This window comes from Dipodomys merriami, unplaced genomic scaffold (genome assembly GCF_024711535.1).
Source record: "Dipodomys merriami isolate MVZ:Mamm:240054 unplaced genomic scaffold, mDipMer1.0.p SCAF_20, whole genome shotgun sequence".
Lineage (NCBI taxonomy): Eukaryota > Metazoa > Chordata > Mammalia > Rodentia > Heteromyidae > Dipodomys > Dipodomys merriami.
The window spans coordinates 14,668,311-14,687,546 of NW_027203382.1; the positions used below are offsets into that span (position 1 = coordinate 14,668,311).

Genomic DNA, 19,236 nt, shown 5'->3' on the forward strand with positions numbered 1-19,236 from the left:
AAAAAAAAAAAAAAAGCAAGGAAACAAACATCTGGAAAAGAGAGAAATCAGTCTATTGGTTACCTATTGGGTGGTCAAAGGTAACACAAAAGTAGTAAAAATATTTCAGTAGTATTGAAATTCTTTTACTTTGAATCCTACCTACTCACTGTGAATCTCTTCAGAGAAAGATTTTTAATACAAAATGCAATCTGTTTCATAGTTTAAAGATAAACAAAGTTTGAAAGTGATCTATGTGCTTCATCGCTGGGTGGATCAAGATGTTCTGTTTGTGATGAAAAGAGGGTAAAAAGCAATATAGACTCTGCCCTTCGACCCTAAGCCTCTCTCCAAAATTCTCCCCATCATCCATGAAGCTGCACATATTCTTTTCACAAGTTTCTCATACCTACCTCAAGAACTTTGAGAGAAATAATCACAAATGGCATCACCGATGTCTGTGGCAGCATACCTACTGCGGCACAAAATATGCAAGTAGATACGTGAGTCAAATGCAAAGAGAGAATAAAGAGGCTCTGGCAACAGTTTTACAATATTTAGAGGTGGAAAATGTACTCCAGTGTTCAAGCTCATCATCTGATTCCAATATTTTCAAAAACAATAAAATGTCTTCCTCAAGTGAGAACCAAGCTTTCCATACACTTGCACCTACTGTTTATCTCTGTACCATTGAGTGGCTGGCCATAGGAGGGATCTGGGACATTCTAAAAAAGAAAAAACACGTCTTGAAGCAGCAGAGAAATTGTCGACTGTGAATTCTTTTGTGTCTAAACACATTTTCAGAAAAGCTGTAAGGAAACATTCATTAAAAGCCATAACACATTGCTAGTGTACTATCGCTTAGGCAGGTAAAGAGTGAGCTGCTCAAATAGAACCTAATCCCAAAAGTTGTGGGGCCTGAAGTTGCTACTCAGGAAAGAAAGGTCCTTGTAAGTTGCATCAGTGGAAGGAAGGCCAAGAGGAAATAGAGGCACTCAAAAAGGAGCCATTATTGATTTTTTAAAATTACTGCTCTGCTCGGTTTGTAGAGCATGCCAAAATGAAAGAAGGGCAAGTTGAAGGTGAGTGGAGAGAAAGACATGGTGCAGACAAACCTCAGCCACTTCACAAATTGGTCCATATGACACTTGTGATCATTGATTCCAAAGGAGTCAAAAACCTAGATTTAAAAGGAAAACCCTGATTCTATGCATTTATGCACAAGTTCCTTACATTTAAGTGTAAGATGATATAATCAATAAGCAATTTAGAAGATGTCTGAGACAAACGAAAAAAAAATGTCATCTTGGAACCTTATTCTATAGGCAAATGGGTATATAATTCTTTCATAAGTCCAAGTAAACCCAGTATGAACAGAAAAAAAGTTTCTCTGACAACAATATTACATAGAACACTGACAAAGATAATATAAACAATGCCAAAATGGGAGACATCTTGGTATAATATATTGATTTAATTAACAAATTATCATAAATATGTTCTATATTTACTTAAAATATCAAATTTTCTAGCATGAAATAAAAACTGCTCTGAAGTATGAAACCTGATAGAAAAAGAAAACAACTTCTAAAATATCATTATGTAACTATGACTATATGATGTTTTCAGGAACATGAGATGGTACTTGAAAGCAAAATAAAGTATAGTGATCATTTATTGAGTGTTTTCTACGGAGCAGGTTTTAAATGGCTGTAGAAATACAATTTCAGCAAAATGATAATCATAGGTAGATTCTCTACCTTCCTCATTTTACAAAAAGGGCAGTTAAAATATTAAAGATATATGGTTACTAAATCTGAGCCAAAAATCTAATTCACTGTCTTCTCATTTACAATTCTTTACAAAGCAAGATACATTCACATTTCCTTGGCTAGACACAATGGCTCACCCACATAATCCTTCTACTCTGGAGGCTGAGATCTGTGGCTCACAGTTTGAAGCCAACCCAAGCAGAAGAGTCAGAAATTCTCATCTCCAATTAACCAGCAGAATGACAAACGAGGTGGGTAACTACAATGGCAGAGTGCAGACGCGAAACATAAAAGCCAAGTAAGAGTGAAAGGCTCTGAGTTCAACCTCCAATAGTGGCATGCACATGCGCATGTGCATGCATGCACACACATACACATTTCCATGCAGTTCATAATATATAACTGTTAATTAGTTTTACTGATTTTTGTAAAGTTATCAGATTTTCACGAGTGCTACTTAGTAACACTGTTCTTAATCTATATATTTGTATAAGAAATATCCTTGGGATTCTTTTACTCACCTGTAGTTAATGTGAATTTATGAATCAAATCCCAAAGAATCTGAGGCTTTATAATCAAAGCTTAGTTTCCATCCTGTTCACTACATTTGGTTTAGACTTACTTTGGTCAACAAATTTATCTGTATAAGTAATTGTTTGCCAAATGAGGCTGTTCTTAAGACCATGCAGCAAACACCTGAGAAGATTTCTAAACAGACTTTGAGCAAAGAATCACTGAAATAAGCAAATAGTCCTTAACTGTCTACTTGCAATTAAGCATGTATTTCTGAAATAGTTTCCCATGGAGAAGAAAAGTATACCACTGATATCATCTGGTGCTGAGAAAAGGTTCTATCATGATGAGCTACTTGGCAAGTAAAGTTGGTCCTCACAGTTTCATTCTCAAAATCTGCAAAATTGTGATAATGATACTCCTCTAAGAAGTTGTTTGGATAAAACAATACAGAGTGGCCATTACATGTAGGACTTCTGAAGTTAAGTTGTTTTAACCCACTCTCTTGTTAAAGATTATCTTAATCTAATAAGATATTATTATTTTATTATATTGCATTTGTAAAATGGTATTGCTTTGAGAGATTTAAATATGGCCAAATAAGTCAATAATATCCCAAAACAAATCAGATCTTTTCAGTTTGAGTCTCTGACACAATGAATACACTGTTGAAACTGAGGGGGGTTTTTGGTGGTGATATTGGTGGGGGTGGGGGCGGTAAGATTCAAACTCGAGGCCTAGTACTTGTGAGGAAAGTGCTCTACCACTTCTGGCCTTTACTGCTGTCATTATTTTCAATAGGATCATGATTTGTGTCCCATTCATCAAAGATGACAGGCGCATGCCCTCACAGCCAGATTTTATTGGTTGAGATTGGGGGAGTCTCGCATATTTTTGTGGCTGGCCTCCTGTCAGTCTTTCTAATCTCAAACCCTATAGTAGCTAGGACTACAGGCATGAGCTACCATGTTTGGGTACAGGCTGATTTTAACATTGACTTAAGTTTAGTGTGCAAAACTACTCCTGATTCTCACTATACCCGAAACTGATTTAGAGATATTTTATTCCAAAGAAAATAAATTCTCTTCCTGAAAATTATATAATTATATCCTTATTTTTAAACCTATTACATATATCATATATTAGAAGCATGTGCATCATCTTTCCTTCTAAAAGACAAACTTTACATTATTTTGTTTGACTTAATTTTAGGTTAATATTTTTAAATGCTATAATCTCTCATTTAAATAAAAAATAGTCGCTTGGAAAATTACCTAGAAAGATAGAAGAAACAAAGTACATTTCACAGTATGCTACCTATTTCTATAGTCCTTTATTTTAACAGTATTCTTAATAAAGATTATTGGCCCAATGGCACATAGACAGATTTTACTAATAGAATCTACTTTTTCTGTAATATATACTTTTATCAATTATGTAATCAATAGGAATTGTGAACATCCCCAGTGTAATTTTTGAAGACCAAAAAATAATAGTAATAATAACTACAGCTTCATTTTTCAAGAAGTGATACAACCCCTAGACAAAGTAAAAATGTTGATTATATATCCAGCAGAGAATGCTTCTAGGCCCTTGTGACCAGAATGCTCTAGTAGGCATTCCATGATCTCCCCTTTCCTATGAGGCCTGTGCCCAGCCCAGTTGCCATAGATGACCATTCAGACATTTGGAATGACATCAGGAGACAATCTGAGCAGACTCTGCCCTAAAGAATTTAAGCTAGCAGGAGACTGAAGATATCAGTGCCTTCGTGGCTGAGGACAGCATTCCAAAGGTCAACTGGGGTGAAAAGAGGATGGACCTGGTGTTCCCAGTGTCTTTTTAGCAACTAAGCAGCTAATAAGCATGTGGAAGCATTCCTCAAAAGAAAAATAGAAAAATTTAAAAAGCCTTAAAGTAGCCTAGAGATTCTATGCCTGTGAAAGGGAAATTAAACCATTTGACTGACCCATTATATCATAAAATTTTAGGACTAAAGAGATTTCCACTTTTTCAAAGGGAAAATTTAAGAACAGTTCTTTTCATGAATCAATTTCCATCTCTCTGATGACCTACTTCTTTCGGCTATGACAAACAGTATGGGTGAACAGAGAACTTAATGGCGTAGAAGTAGAATTTCTTCATATAGTATTAAGGATGGCTTTTCCTGCAGCTTTCTCTTCCTGGCCCTGAGCTATATGTTGAACAACTCACTGAATGCTCCTAATAAAGTTTTGAGGGTATCCTATTATGTTCTGCCTTTCATAGATAAGGAAACTGAGTCACAGAGAAGTTTAAAATTTGTGCATGGTTACAATTACATTTTGACAGTATCAACTGACTTTTAGCCATCAGAATTTTTCCAGGTTCTATCAAATTTTTCATTTGTTCTCTCTGAATAGAGGATATAGGCTATTGCACATCAAGAAGTATGGGAAGAACCCTTTCTCCTATGAACCATGTGTAAATGGTAAATGAAAGAGAAATTAAGCAACCAGACTCATCCATTAGGTCTTGAAATCTTAGGACTAAGGAAAAGATGAGAAAGCAATAAAAGAAATAGAGGAGAACTCAACTGTGGCTCAATTATTGTTATCAGTTTAAATTTACTCATCACTTATGAGTAATCTCAATATTGTCAGATCCTTCATTATGGGTACATTTTAAAGCTAATTTGCCACAAAGGAGCAAAATTAATATTAATATTTTACCCCCAATTAACAATAAGAAATGCAAACATCAAACATGAAAAACACAGAACAGGATATAAACTTCTAACAAACTACTGAATTAGAAAGTGTTTTATATGTCTCAGATAGTGTCATTTGTAATTAAGTATCATTACTAACATTCTTGGTTCAAATTCTCCCCTAGTGATTAGAGTAAATAAAAGAAACCATCATATATCTTTATCAAATTTGAGAGCTATGCTTTGCTAGGAATTCTCACATTAAATTAAATTTTCCTCTAACTTTAAAAATGCTTTTTTAGCTCTTATTTAAAATAATAAAATGATTTACTCACAATTTTTTATTCACATAAGCAAGCTCAGCATTATATCCTACCTGGTCTTTTAGAAAAGGCATTGGATGAATCAATGATACTGCCAACAATACATTTTGAATTTAGGAGACAGTATTATTCCCTATATACCTTATTTTTATTACATGGAATTTTTTTCTAGATGACTGCTTTAACAATGTTTTGTTTTAAAAAAAAAGTATCCATGCCTAAAATCTGTCAGGTCACTTTCTATAAAGGTAATTTACCTACCCAAGTCTAGGCAAGGTATCCTGGTCTGGCACCATATACTAGACATTGTCAGGTGGTTTAATCTTCTTTCCAAGTTTATGGCATGATTTGGGGAATCACTTAGCTTCTCTGGGCTTGATTTGTCTTCCTCACTTTAAAGAAAATATGAGTGTGGTGTTCCCCAGAATATTTTTCAACAGGAAGATGCAGACATTCTCATTTTTAAACATGTCATGCTAGTGTCATGTAGGAGACATGTAAACATGTAATTTTTCCTTTTTTTTCAACCCAAGCCTTTTCTTTCTTTTTTTCTCTTTATTTTCACTTTAAATAACAGCAGCACTCCCAAGAACTAACGATGGGAAGATCACAATCTGCAATATGTGGCTACTGAGTGTTTGAAACATGGCTACTATAACTGTGCTTTATTTCATTTTAATTACATAGTCACAAATATCAAGTTGCTACCATCCGCTTTACCATGCTTTGGGATCATTGCTCTTTCCACCATTGCTTGGTGCTCCATTCACACCCCAAATAAACATCAGAGATTTGTATTTCATGATGGCACTTTTGCACAAGACCCAACATTTTTTTTTTTTGGCCAGTCCTGGGCTTGAATTTAGGGCCTGGACACTCTGAGCTTCTTTTGCTCAAGGCTAGCACTCTACCACTTGAGCCACAGTGCCACTTCTGGCTTTTTCTGTTTATGTGGTATTCAGGAATGGAACCCAGGACTTCCTGAGTGCTAAGCAAGCACTCTACCAATAAGCCACATTCCCAGCTCTGACCCAACACTGTTCCCATGTGACAATAAAGGAATATTTTGCAAGAGGCAAAAAGAAAAAAATTGGCTTGGTTTGAAGCTAAAAATTCTATTCTGTGGCCTTTCTTGCACACAGCCAGCAACACAGATTAACTACAAGAGACAGTGGTTGGCTTCTAGTTTTTATGAAATAATTGGACAACCTAAGCTTTAGCATCCAGCACTGGGCCCATTCTTTCTTATTGGTCTGTCGGGTTTAAAAATAAATAAATAAAAATAAATAGAGCGCTGGTGTCTAGATGTAATCTTAGCTACTCAGGAAGCTGAGATAAGAGGATGGCTGTTCGAAGCCAGCTCGGGAAGTGTAGTTGGTAAGACTTTTATCTCCAAATAACCAGCTAAAGGCTGGTAATGGAGCTGTGAATCAAGTACTAAAGTAAAAGCCTTGATCAAAAAAGCTTAGTGACAGCACCCTTGAGCCACATCCAAATACCCACCCCACTTCACCTCTTTCTCCCGCCCCCCCCAAAAAAAACATCCTGATTGACTGTCACAAGCACCAATCGAACTTTCAGGAGCCACTCTGGCCCTCCCAAGATAACAAATGCTTGGAGGGCTTCGGGGAGCTGCCAAAGCTTTGTGCGCTCTGCATGGGTGGGCTCATTTTACTTTACCCCCTCATGTTTATGGAGGTCATTTGGATCTCATCTCCAGCTCGCTGGGATCTTCCTTCTTTAACCTAGAAGATGTAAGACTACGATCCCCAAATGGAACCATCAGGGAAAATCCCCCAATGCTGTCACTGCATGCTTCTTGAGTGCACTCGCTCCTCTAGCCACCATTCACCCTCTTCATCAACCCGCCAGCAGTCTCTCCGCCCCGCTTCCCTGCCTTACACCACGCAATTCCCACCCACCCCCGCCCTACAACCACAAGCCAGCCGGCACTTCCTTCCCTGTCCCGCGCCAAGACAGCGTGGCCGCCCCCTCTGCGCACCCAGGCCCAGCAGGTCCCCCAGGAGAGCCAGAGCCCGCCTCCTCCTCGCCCGTGGCGCATGCACGAGGCGGACTCACCCCCTTTTAGCAGCCTCAGAGCTCTAGAAAGTCCCTGGGGAAAGAGCCCCCGCCCACTCAGCCCCATCCATCCGGAGAAAAGCGAGTGGGAGGAAGTAGCTGAGGGCAGAGAATAGTACCTAGCTGGTGAGAGCAGAGCTGGAGGGCAGGACCGCAATAACTTAGTTCCTGTGTGGCTGATGCGCCCCTCTGGAGCGCCCAGCCAGAGCGGATTCACTTTCCACACAAATCAACCAGAGGATGTGTTGATGCTGCCTGAAATCAGTAACTTAGCAGAGGGTGTTGCTAAAACCAGAAATGTCCCTGGCTTGTCTGGTCTTTAAAGGGGCTATGCAGACTGAATCCCAGTCTTCTGCTTCCCAAAGAAGTGGGTACCAAAACGTTTTAAGACATTTGTTGTGTGTGTGTGTGTGTGTGTGTGTGTGTGTGTGTGTGTGTGTGTGTGTGTGTGTGTGTTCAAATCAGTGTCCAGTGACTTCCACTGCTGCTGCTCTTTTGAAGAGATTTTTAACCCAACACTTCCACCCAGACCCCTGGTCATGACTGTTTAAAACAGGTGTCCAGAAAAAAAAAAAAAAAACAGTTCAAAGGGGCAAGTGTGAATATTCATTCCTTAAATTTGTTTCTGTGAAATAAAATCAGTTGGAATGGTTCTATTGAAATGCAGTAGAATCAATTTCCAAAAGAAACATTTAACAATTTTGTAAGTTAAGTGCAAAGTCCCATTATATTAAGCTATGTATGTGAGTGCTTTTAAATCAACCACAAACTTGCAAGCAAATTACTAATCAAGCCTAATCTGGGTTTACTGATATAGGAAATATATCATAATTTGTAGTGGCATTTTTGAAAGTCCTGAAATACCTTTCAGACATTATTTCATGAAGATTGTATTTCTGTACTCTGAAAAGGCCCTGGGAGATACGTATCATGATTTTCGCTTTAATAAAAGACTGTAAAAACAAGCAGAACAGGAGAAAGGAATTGGACAGGAAAGTTAGTACTTACCACTAGATCAAGTTTAGAGAAATGCACTCAGGGCCTGTATGTAAAAGACGAAATTCAACCAACATAAGTAATCCCTTAACGCTGACCCAAATTCTTTATTTTTTCTTAGCTTTGACCTAACATAATAAAAAAAAACACAATCAATATACAATAAAAACCATGAATAAAGAGACTTTATATAAAGTCCTCTTATAAAGCTATGAAAAATCGTCAGTTATGAATGGAAAAATGGATATTGACCTTGTGCTCCAACAGGTCGCACAGTCGGCTCTTTTACTAGGACTAGTCCCATTCTGATGCCAAGGAAGGGTTCATTTTTGTACTCTTAAGTAATGGAAAGCCAGTCTAACACAGAGATTAGAACATAAGAGCATTTGTCTGTGTTCCATACAGCTAAACACTGCTTGGTAGGATGTTATTAGTAATAGAATTCATAAATGTTCCTAAATCCACATCATTAGCCCCAAAATATCTTAAAGTGGCCTTAAAATAATACATAAAATGAGCCTAGACAGAAACTTAAAGTTGCATTATAAACACCTCCTAATTTAACAAATCTTATTAGCTTGATAAGTTATGTTTTTGACTTTTTTCCTTGTAATTCTTAAGCAGATATAAACTTAAAAGCATGAAAATAAAGACAAAGGTAAGGTCATTATATATGAGATAAAGAAAATGATTTAAACCTTGCCCTGAAATCGCAAATACTTTGTATATTGTAGATTCTTAATCACAATCAGTTCATGTGTTGTGTATTCTGATTGTTTGAGTACCTAACAAATGTCACTGTACCTACTGAATTTTTGCAGTTTACATTTGTGGTATACGCTGTTTCTTTTAACAATCTTTTATCACAAATGGTCATGGAAGGCCTTTTTCTAGCCAGTGCATGTTTTTGTTTAAAGTCCGAATTATTGCTTTAGAAATTTTAGAAAGAAATCTAATGTACTTTGATGTCACCTTTTAAAAAAATTACTATATACTTCTTATATTTTACTCCTGTTCAGGTGCCAAAGAAGAGCTGCAAACTGTGAAGTAACTTCTATGAGGAGATGAAGTAAAGAATGGAAGGCAAATGACTGTGGTGGTGAAGTGTATGTGGTGAGTGCCCACATTTCTTTTATCATTACCACAAAGTTATCACAAAGGTACAATTGCCAAATTCTTTGTCCATAAGGCTATTTAAATCATTATCTTTCTCATATATATACATATATTCTCGATAATGATTTAAATAGCCATATTCTAGTTTCTATTTTAAGCAATGCAATGCCATTTTTGTTGAAAACTCACATCACATTTCAGGGGTTACCTTCCAAGTATTCATTACAATTAATTCATTTCACAAGGAGTCATGTATATTATCCAACTACAAAAAAATCAGAGTATGTTTCATGCTATGGATGTTACATCCTACTATGGTTTTAGAGTCTTCTGAACTTCCATATTCAATTATCATGTTTATGTTCCAAGTTCTGACTGAAGAACAAATACTATAGAGTTGAATAATCTTGAGAGGTAAATTAATCCATGGCCTTTCTTCATCTCAGGGTGGGTTGCTGTAGCAACCGCCCCAGTTCACTTTAAAATAATTTTTTAAAGCTCACTTCAAGAGCTACACCCAGCGTGGGCCAGGCTTAAAAGCAGGCAGACCCAGTGTACAGGGCTTTAGTAGACTGCTGCTTTAATGTAGGGAAATAGTGAGGGGGGGCGGGGGAGTAAGATGGTAGGCAATTGATGGGAGATTGAAATATTAGCTTTCCTTACATTTAGAAATTCCAAATATCACACACTCTTTAATTTCCTTGGCATTTTAATTAAATATATTGCTAAGTATAATTCTTTTGGGGGAAAAACAATGTAAACTTGCACTGAAATAAAACACGTTAATTATTTAATGAAAGGACTATTTGGTGATTAGCCCCTATAAATACATAACGCTGGTTTATTAAATAGTATATCGATCCCACATGTCAATATTTTGTGAAAGAAAAATCACCTTTTATTTAACAGGTTAGACCTCTATAATCTAATTGGCTTAAATGGTACAATCTTTTCTTTACTGTTTAATTTGCAAGCATAGACCTAGAAGAGTTTGGAGAATTCATCTAAACTGTAAGCTAACAAAATCCTAGAAAGTACACATCCAACAGTAAGACTTAGGATTTTTAAAGTCTTTGCAGTGTTGCTGATTGAATCTAGGCCCTTTTATACACTAGGCAATCACTCTACCACCGAGCTACAGTCCCAGCCACAAAAGTCTTGAACTCAATTAATTGAGTTTCCTAACACACAGGACAAGCCTCTCTCTATATGAGAAAATATTGTAATCCTAGCCAAGTAATATGAGGTGACAAGGATCAAGATGGTTTTGTAAATTTAAGAAAATAAATAAATACCAAGTTGGGAGTTGTTTAAAAGAGGAACATTTAAAAAAAACTCTTAAGTTAACTACTTCACTACTTGTAATGAAAATTTAAAATTTCAGGTGAGTGCATACTGTATATTTCTACATAACCTCTTCTGTTTCCCTTCAACTATTAAAGGTTTTGAGGAAGGAAACGAATGCTAATATTAACTTGGGTCACACATAATTAAGAAGCTAAATCTGCTGAGAGGAAAAAGCTTATATTTTCAAAGACCAACTGTGATACATTCCAGATCCAAATTGTTTTCAAGTTATCCACAATGTGGGGTTGTATATACTTTTGAATGCTACCATTATCATTGATAACTATGGGTTTGTTATGTTTATCATTAAATGATTCTTTAAAATATGAAAAGGTAAAATGAAGTGGCTTAAGGAAAAATAAATCTAAAACAGAAGTGCACTATGACAAACAGACATGCCCTCTTTAATGTACCAAACACAACATGATTGAAATTCATGAACCAGCTTTATCTATTTGCTCATATCTATTTGCTCATAGGCCATCACAATTCATTACATTAATTTTAAACATTATAGCTATAAACTCACATGGTTCTTCAAATGGTTTGCTTTGTCAAACCATTTGTGAACCTTTAAAAAACAAAATTAATTTCCTTTATTTACTACTACAGACAAACATTAGTATTCAAAATATCTGTGTACCTTTAAAATTCTGGATTTTTTAAGAAGTACTTTAAATAAAAACTTGACATAGATGTTCTTTGTGATACTATTAAAATGAAGTCATGATAGTAGCAAACTCACCATATGAAAAACAAACAGGCAAGCAAAATGTAGGTAATAATCTGCATACTATTTCAGATGGCTTTTGCTTGTGACAGTTTGCCCTGCTTTTCTAGAATAAAAATGACATCTTCCTTTTAGCTGTACTAATAGTCACAATGGTAATGAGCCAGAAGCGTGAAGATTGTTCAGATCTACTTGTACTTGCCTGTTAAATCAACCTTCTCCTTTCAAGTGAAGCTTGGGAGGGTAGGTTGAATGTTGAACTCACTCTTCTGTGAGAAGCTACTAACATCAAATAGCCCCTACAATGAAGCAAGAGACTTAGAGAATCACCCTGCCCTCATGTATTAAAATAGTTGTCTGCAGGCATACTGAAGAAGTTAACAGGAAATGCAACTAGTCATTGGGCTAAACACATAGTGCAGAAAGGAATTTTTTTAAGTGAGGAGATTTCTTTAATTAGCTACATCATTCTGTACACTAGAACTGTCTCCTCTTGTGCACTCAGAATTTTGGCCTTTGTTCGTTTTCCTTTTCCTTCCCAATATTAAAATTAAAAAAATGCCTGAACATTTCATGTTATCTATAGTTTGCTGGAATCTTGTCTCTTCATTTGTGCATGGACTAACACATTTTATTTTTAACTTTCTTGGGCGTGGTGTAATCAGAAAGGGCAAGGTGGTGCCCAGACCCTGCTATCTTTCCCTAAAAATTGGATGTTAACCTGTATTTTTGCTAAAGAAAAATGTTTGCTATGTTTCAAGCTTAACACAAATGATCTTCTTTATCAGTCCCTGTTCTGCTTCTTATGTAGCTGAAAGTCGTCGGTATAAGTGAGGTCACCAGTAACGCCTCTGGGAAGTTGGTTGGGTTTACATGTTAATGACCTGGATGAAGTTAAGTTGTGGAAGAGAGAGAAGGAGGTGGGGGGAGCGCAGTGTAGGAGAAAGGAGGGGAAAATCTCTGAGGAAGCTAGCTGCTGCCTTGGTAAATATTTCCAAACTGATGAGAAAGTTCATGGCCTTGCAAATGAAGTCCGGATTTCAAAAGCTAGTCATTCTTGTATTATTTCCTACAAACTTCCACGTTCGGGAAGCCTTCCGGCTCCCTGTCTAGCCCTGCAACCTCTCAAGGTGGGAAAGCCGCGTGTGCCGCAGGAAAAGCCCGCTGGAATCCAGTGCTGCTGACATCCTCAGTCGGTGGGTTTTACGCGTGAGTAACCGAAGCGCGCACCGACCGGCGGAAGACTGGAGTAGCCAAACGAGAATCCGAGGGGGAGGGGGCAGCCGCCGAGCCACGGTTAGGGTCGCGCTCCTATTGGTCAGAGGAAAGATCCCCGACTTTTGCAGGACTTTCCTGCTGGCTGGCTCGCCGCGTCCCCGGGGAGCGAGCGCGCGCGCGCCTCGCCAGCCGGAGACCGGCTCTCCCCGAGCGTCCTCTGCGGTGGCACGGGGAGAGAAGCCGGGAGCCCACCGCTCGTCGTGTTGTCTTTCCTTTCGTGCAATAAAGAATTGTCATTAGGTTTGCGTATGGCATGTGCCATTACCCCACCGTAAAACTAAAATTAGCAAAATGTCAGGAATGGAAAGATTGATTCGCCCAAGATGCAATTATCATTTAAAAGTGCTTGATTGAGGTACTGATGTTCAGTGATTTATTCTGCATACCATATACATAATTAAAGTAGTGTAGTGGAGTAATTTATCAATCTAGTTGAGACTGGAGGGGTGAGGAGGGAAGCTGCTGTATGTTTGTTTTATTAAAAGGCTCCGGAGGTCTAGTCCCCGCCCCGCTTTTGCAAGAGTGAAACTGGTGATTGCTCCAGCTCCCGAGGAGAGACTCAACGGCTGGGGATTGTAGAGAGGAGAGAGAGACACAGAGAAGCAGAGAGCGGGGAGAGAAACGGAGGGGAAAAGGCAACGTGAGGCTAAGGCAAGAACAAGATCAAATAAAGCGGGGGGGGAGGGGAAAGACACTTTAGCAGACGTGCTGCTTCGAACTCCAACCCTGAGAGCTCAGTTTGCCTTGCCACCCCCGCCTCTCCACCCAGGATCCTGGCATCTCCCTCCGCCCCCCGCCCTCCCCGCCTTTTTTTTTTTTTTTTTACGCGATGTTTCAAAGGCCGTGAGCTGCTCTCCTTTTCCCATTCGTCTTCTGTCACTTCCTTCCTGGACGCAGTTTTCTGGACGAGTCTGGTTACTTTTAATCCGACCGGCTGCAGAGCCACTTTCTCCTCCTCCTCTTCCTCCTCCTCCTCCTTCCCTTCATCCTACTCCTCCTCCTCCTCTTCTTCCTCTTCTTCCTCCTCCTCTTCCGAGCGAGCTGGGTGCGCGCGCGAATGCGCGGCTCCGCGCGCGCCTCCCCCCTCCGCGCGCGCTCGCCCTGCGCGCGCGCGCGCGCACACACAGGCATACATCGTCTCCAGCTTTCTCAGCTCGCTCTGCTTAGCAGTCTCAGACACTTGAGCACACGCGTACACCCCAGACATCTTCGGGCTGCTATTGGATTGACTTTGAAGGTTCAGTGTGGGTCGCCGTGACTGCATGTTTGAATCAGGTGGAGAAGCACTTCAAGGCTGGACAAAGTAAAGATTATTGTTTTTTTTGTTTTTTGTTTTTTTCCTTTCTCTCTCTCTCTCCCTTTCTCTTAAGAAAGGAAAATATCCCAAGGACTAATCTGGTCGGGTCTTCCTTCATGTAAGTACCTCTGACATTTCTCGGTAAAAATAGAAATAGCCTGGGTATTGTCTCTGAAAGCTGCATCAGTATATTCCATGGCATTGGGTTCATCCTGGTGCCTTTTTTTTTGAAGGCTGAAGTTGAGGCACGTTGTGCATTCTTTTTCCTTAGATTCCACGATTTCCTTGTGTGTTGCTAAAAGTAACTTTTTAGGCAGTCTTCTCCGTTTGCCATCAGTTATTGAAATCACTCCTGACTGGTGCCTGTCACACAGTGTGTTTAAAGTTTCATGAAGTTTAGTTCACGTCATTAGCATGTTTGATATGGTGGAGAGTGTGGAGCCTTGGTGGATTTCAATTTTTCACAGAATGTTTTGTGACCTTGAAATAGATGTCTTAAGATTTAGCAGTTAGTTCATTGTGAAAAGATGTTCCCAGGAGTCCCCTTCACCCAAAGACTGATTTGCCCGGGGTTATGCTTCTGAGCCACTAATTCTTAATTCTTGAGATTAGTTTGAGCTGCAGCATGGCTGTCTGTCAGAGTCTTACCTTTGTGCATCTTCTTCCCTCACCAAAGTGTTGGTTTGAATGAGGGCTTCTTAATTGGTGTGGACAAAAAGTAACCCTGGCCTCGGTAGTCTATACATTTCACAATCCATGTTTGGATTTCAGCACCGGCATTGTTGTTTAGATCAAGTCAAATACAAAGCTCTTTAAAAACAAACAATGTTAAGAGACTTAGATTGCCTTCTGTTTGGACTTTGGATGAAAGTTACCAAACTCAGTGATAAAGTTGGGAATGAAGGAAGTATATTCAGGCACAGCACGTTGCTTATTGTACTATTACACATTATACAAGTATTTAAATTCAGTGCTGATGTTATTACTTTCCCAGAACATGGCTATTAAGTCTTAAAACCTTATATGTCTGAGTTATTTATTTCTGACTAATCTAGGTCCAGTAGTTATCTTTCCTTAGGAAAAGCCTTTCTTTTCTTCTTCACATTTTAGGGATGGGAATCTTTTGTATAAAATACTTTCTATGTAAATGCTGACAATATAATAAGTAGAATCAGGCTCTCTGCCAGTTCTTTATACCCAGTCCTCAGTGGAGAACTGCTTTGACACAAAGTGCATTTTACTATTGTTAATCTGATACTAACTCTAATAGTACCTGTCTTATGAAATGCTTAGGTGCTGCATATATTTTCTAAGTGCTAGAAAGGCAACTCCAGGCACATCCATCTACCAATCCAAAAGTGACCAGACTCTTCACTGGCACCTTGCAATAAAATTGTGATTGCAGAGGAAAGATGTTATGAGGAGTATAAAAACTTCATTCCTTAGAGGATTGGAAGTGCATGGAAATGTGACCACCTGTGAACCTTGTTTAACCTTGTATTGCATGTGGATTTTAGCTTTAAATAGACCCAGAAATTTGCCATTTGAAACAAAAGTATCTAATTTAATTTTTTAAATATTACTAGTTTTTGCTAGTCCTTAAAATGTTCAGTATGTCTCAAAACTGTTTTTTATATTCGTTTTAGGCAAAAATACAGTTAGTAGACTATGTTATTGTCTTCCAGTATATACATTAAATTATTTATTAAGGCAAATGAAGCAGTTCTAACACAAATGGATTCAGTATTTGAGAGATAAAATGAGATGCCCCTACTTAACACCTTATCTCAAGAGGAAAAAAAAAAAAAACCTTTAAGTCTGTGAGAATTTTTTTCCTATTTGTAGAAAACTGTATTTAACTATATCTTAGACTACTAATTCAATTTTAATTTTTTCATGAAAACACACTTAAGCAAAACAGTTGTTTAATATTTGGTTCTTCAGTCGAGGAGATATTAGATGGTAATTAACTTTGTTTTGCTGTAATTTTTATAAAAATCTACTAATTATTAATAAAATGCATATAGTTGTCAAATGTTTGCATATGTGTGCTGTTTACATCCTGCTTGCTATGTAATTATACAATGAAAAATAATAAATATTAAGGTACTGATCTTATTAAATATTAATTTTATTAACATTGGCTTAAATAGCAAATAATAAGAAGTCAATTTTTTTAATGTTCCAGAGCTAATCATAGTTGTAAAGTGTACAATCACAGGTGTTAACTTTTCTGGATAGGACCACCTTAACACTAAATAACTACATAAAATTTAAATTGAAAGGATTTGTTTCATTACTTTTTTTTCATTGTAAGCCAGCTCATTTTGAAAAATTTTGGGGAAATGATTCATTCCAATATGGAAAGAGGCTCTGTAATGATTCAAAATTAAATCCTGAAGAAGTATTATGTCCTGCATTTTTCAGCTATCTATTAATTTTTTTCTTTGGCCCTCAGTTTACTGAATCAATAAATTGCTTAAGAGTACAGCTGTATCCTCTAATAAAGGATATATTATATTCAAATTTCTTTTATAATGAACTGCACCAAATAACTCCTTAGCATAGGTTAACATCATCTTTAAAACTTTCGTCTGTTTGTTGTAGTATATTTTGTGCTTTTATTTCCCAACTCTACATGTAGTATATTTTGAGTCCCTGAAATCTCAGAAAGTGACAAAATTGGGGTAAATATATGTGCAGTGGTACTTGTACTATAAAACTACAAAGAAATAGTTATTAAACAGAGAGCCATGGTTCCCAGGGCATGAGTGAAAGAATTATGCAAGAATTCAATCTGAAATTAAGGGTCACGGAATGTACTTAAAGAGTGTATTAATAACATGCTCTATATTTATAAAAGCTCATTTTCCAAGAAAATGCCTCCCCAGTTAATATCTGAAGATGTGCACATTCTTTTTACACATATGGTGATGACAGTGAAAGGCCTTAGAGGCCGATACTCAGTGAGTGTGCTACATGTGCAAGGAGGGGTGATTTTATGATCCCATCCTCAACACTGCACCTTAATCTCCTGGACACATGGACTATCTTGCAGTCAGTTAAGCTTGACTGTTCATTGAGATCTGTCACCTTTAGGAAATCAAACCAGATTACAGGGGCGATTCACAAAACCACGAGCAACAACGGAGTCTGTGCACTTTACAAAAGGCAGATTACACAGTTCACGTGTCATTCTGATAGGTCAAAGATAAAAGCTGAGTGCTGAGGAATGGCAAGGCACTCGGATTTCAAATGATTGCTAGATAAGTATACGACAGCCCTGTTGCTTCATCATTATGAAGAGCCATTCAAACAGTAGAAAACTCAGTTTTCAAAAAATAGACTTTCAATAGCGCAGCGAGAGAAAGCATGCTCTTTATACGTTTCTTCATCTCTTAAATTTTAAGTTCCATCACTTCTTTTTGAACAGACTTCAAGCTGTTTGCTTATGTGCAGTAGTTATCATAAGGCTTAAACTCATTGGACATTTTCAGTAGTATGGTAAAGTATACAAAGCAGAATTTGCCAGAAATAAAGCATCCTTGTAGCTTTGAGTAATTGAGCAGAAAATGCATAATAGTAATGCCCAACTATTACCAACTGTAGTCTTTGTGAAAATATTTAATTATTATATCATATACATCTGAAATATAGCTTAATAGATGTTGATTGGTCAAATTTTGTGTATATATTGTATATTTCATGAACTTTACATTAAAAATCCTTCTTTACAACAAAACATGATGTGCATTTCAGAAAATAAACTTTTGTTTCAAAAAATGACATTTTGGAAACTCCAACTTTCTTACACATCCAATTCTTCAGTAATCTCTTGCTTTCTCTAAAATTGAAGTCTTTTTTTACCCAACTGATGCCTCCTAGTGTTTCACACAATAAAACACTAATGAGTCACCCATAAATGTAAACATTGCATTTTCATTGCCTACGTACTCTGTGATACATAAAATTAATATTTATGTGTTTAATTTTCTGTGTATTATTATACTAAGATAGGAGGTTTTAGTGAATGAGATGTTTCATCGATGTGAATTTGTGACACATGCAGGTTTTCTTTGACCATAACAATATCTTACTAAGTTTTAATAAGTTTACTACCTTCAATTCCAATTTATACATTCCCTGTATATCTTCACTTTTCCTCCAAGGAAAAAACATAGACAAAACAGCAGAGCTTCCATTTTGTAGGCCTGGAAATTACTGAGCTAAAATGCCTAATAAACAAGTGGCAAAGGGAATTACCACCTCAAATCCTAAAAAGTAGGTTAAGAGATGTCAGCTATTGCCTACTCTGTTTACATTTACAAGTACAACAAAAGAGAATTTCAAAACTAAAAGGAAAGATAAGCATCCAAACTGCCACAAATATGGAGTAAGTACATTATTTTCTTTGAAAAATAACAACAAAAGAAAAAATTGGTTAGGGCATATACAATTCTACAAAAGGAAAGGAAGCCTTATTGGAATGTAATTTCTTATGCCTAGCAGAATGCTTTAATGAGGTAGAAATTAGTAGACACTAACTTCAGTGTAAGTTTTCTGACATTAGAGTACCAAGGAGAGACCTGTGATGTTCTTGCAGGTCTGGGATTTTGAATAGTCCTCTGATTTTACTTAGGAATTTGGATACTTTAATTTACAAATATTTTTTCTCTTTTATATTCATGTAAAAGGGGGGAACATTCTCCTAATAGGTCTAAATTTAAAAGATGTAGTCAAAAATCTTTAACATTTATTGATCTCTTCCTGAGATGTCATACAACACACACATGCCACAAACATTCATGACTTTCTTCCATTAACACAAATATTCTAAGCATCCAAATATAGAGGCTAGACAGAATGTAGTTCACTGCTGTTATGTACAGGTGTCTTTTAGTTCTCTTAGTTAAAATACTCGGCATATTAACATTTGACTATCACTTAATTTTTCTAATTTAATCAATGATACAGTGTTATTATGGTTCTGTACTTTTTGGATACATTTCAAAGAATGTAAGGGGGTGTGTTCTTTTCTCGTTCAAGGAAGCAAACATGTAGAAAGGGGTGGGCCTTTCCCACAAGAGCCACATTTCTTCCTTTGGAGAGTTGAAGCA

The 19,236-nt window shown here is 37.3% G+C and overlaps 1 protein-coding gene across 17 annotated transcripts in view; it reads left to right on the forward strand.

Annotated features, from left to right (window-relative positions):
* The window catches only part of Mef2c (myocyte enhancer factor 2C), a 185,911-nt gene that overhangs the window by 7,565 nt on the left and 159,110 nt on the right, over nucleotides 1–19,236 (forward strand). For 4 of the 17 annotated variants that reach the window (XM_070031114.1, XM_070031125.1, XM_070031131.1 and 1 more), the window contains exon 1: nucleotides 13,942–14,237. The gene's annotated coding sequence lies outside the window, so the exon portion shown is untranslated. Of the gene's footprint in view, nucleotides 1–9,370; nucleotides 9,465–12,493; nucleotides 12,741–13,382; nucleotides 13,474–13,935; nucleotides 14,238–19,236 lie in introns of those variants that run through there. The other 13 variants (XM_070031122.1, XM_070031123.1, XM_070031124.1 and 10 more) reach the window with 10 other exon arrangements.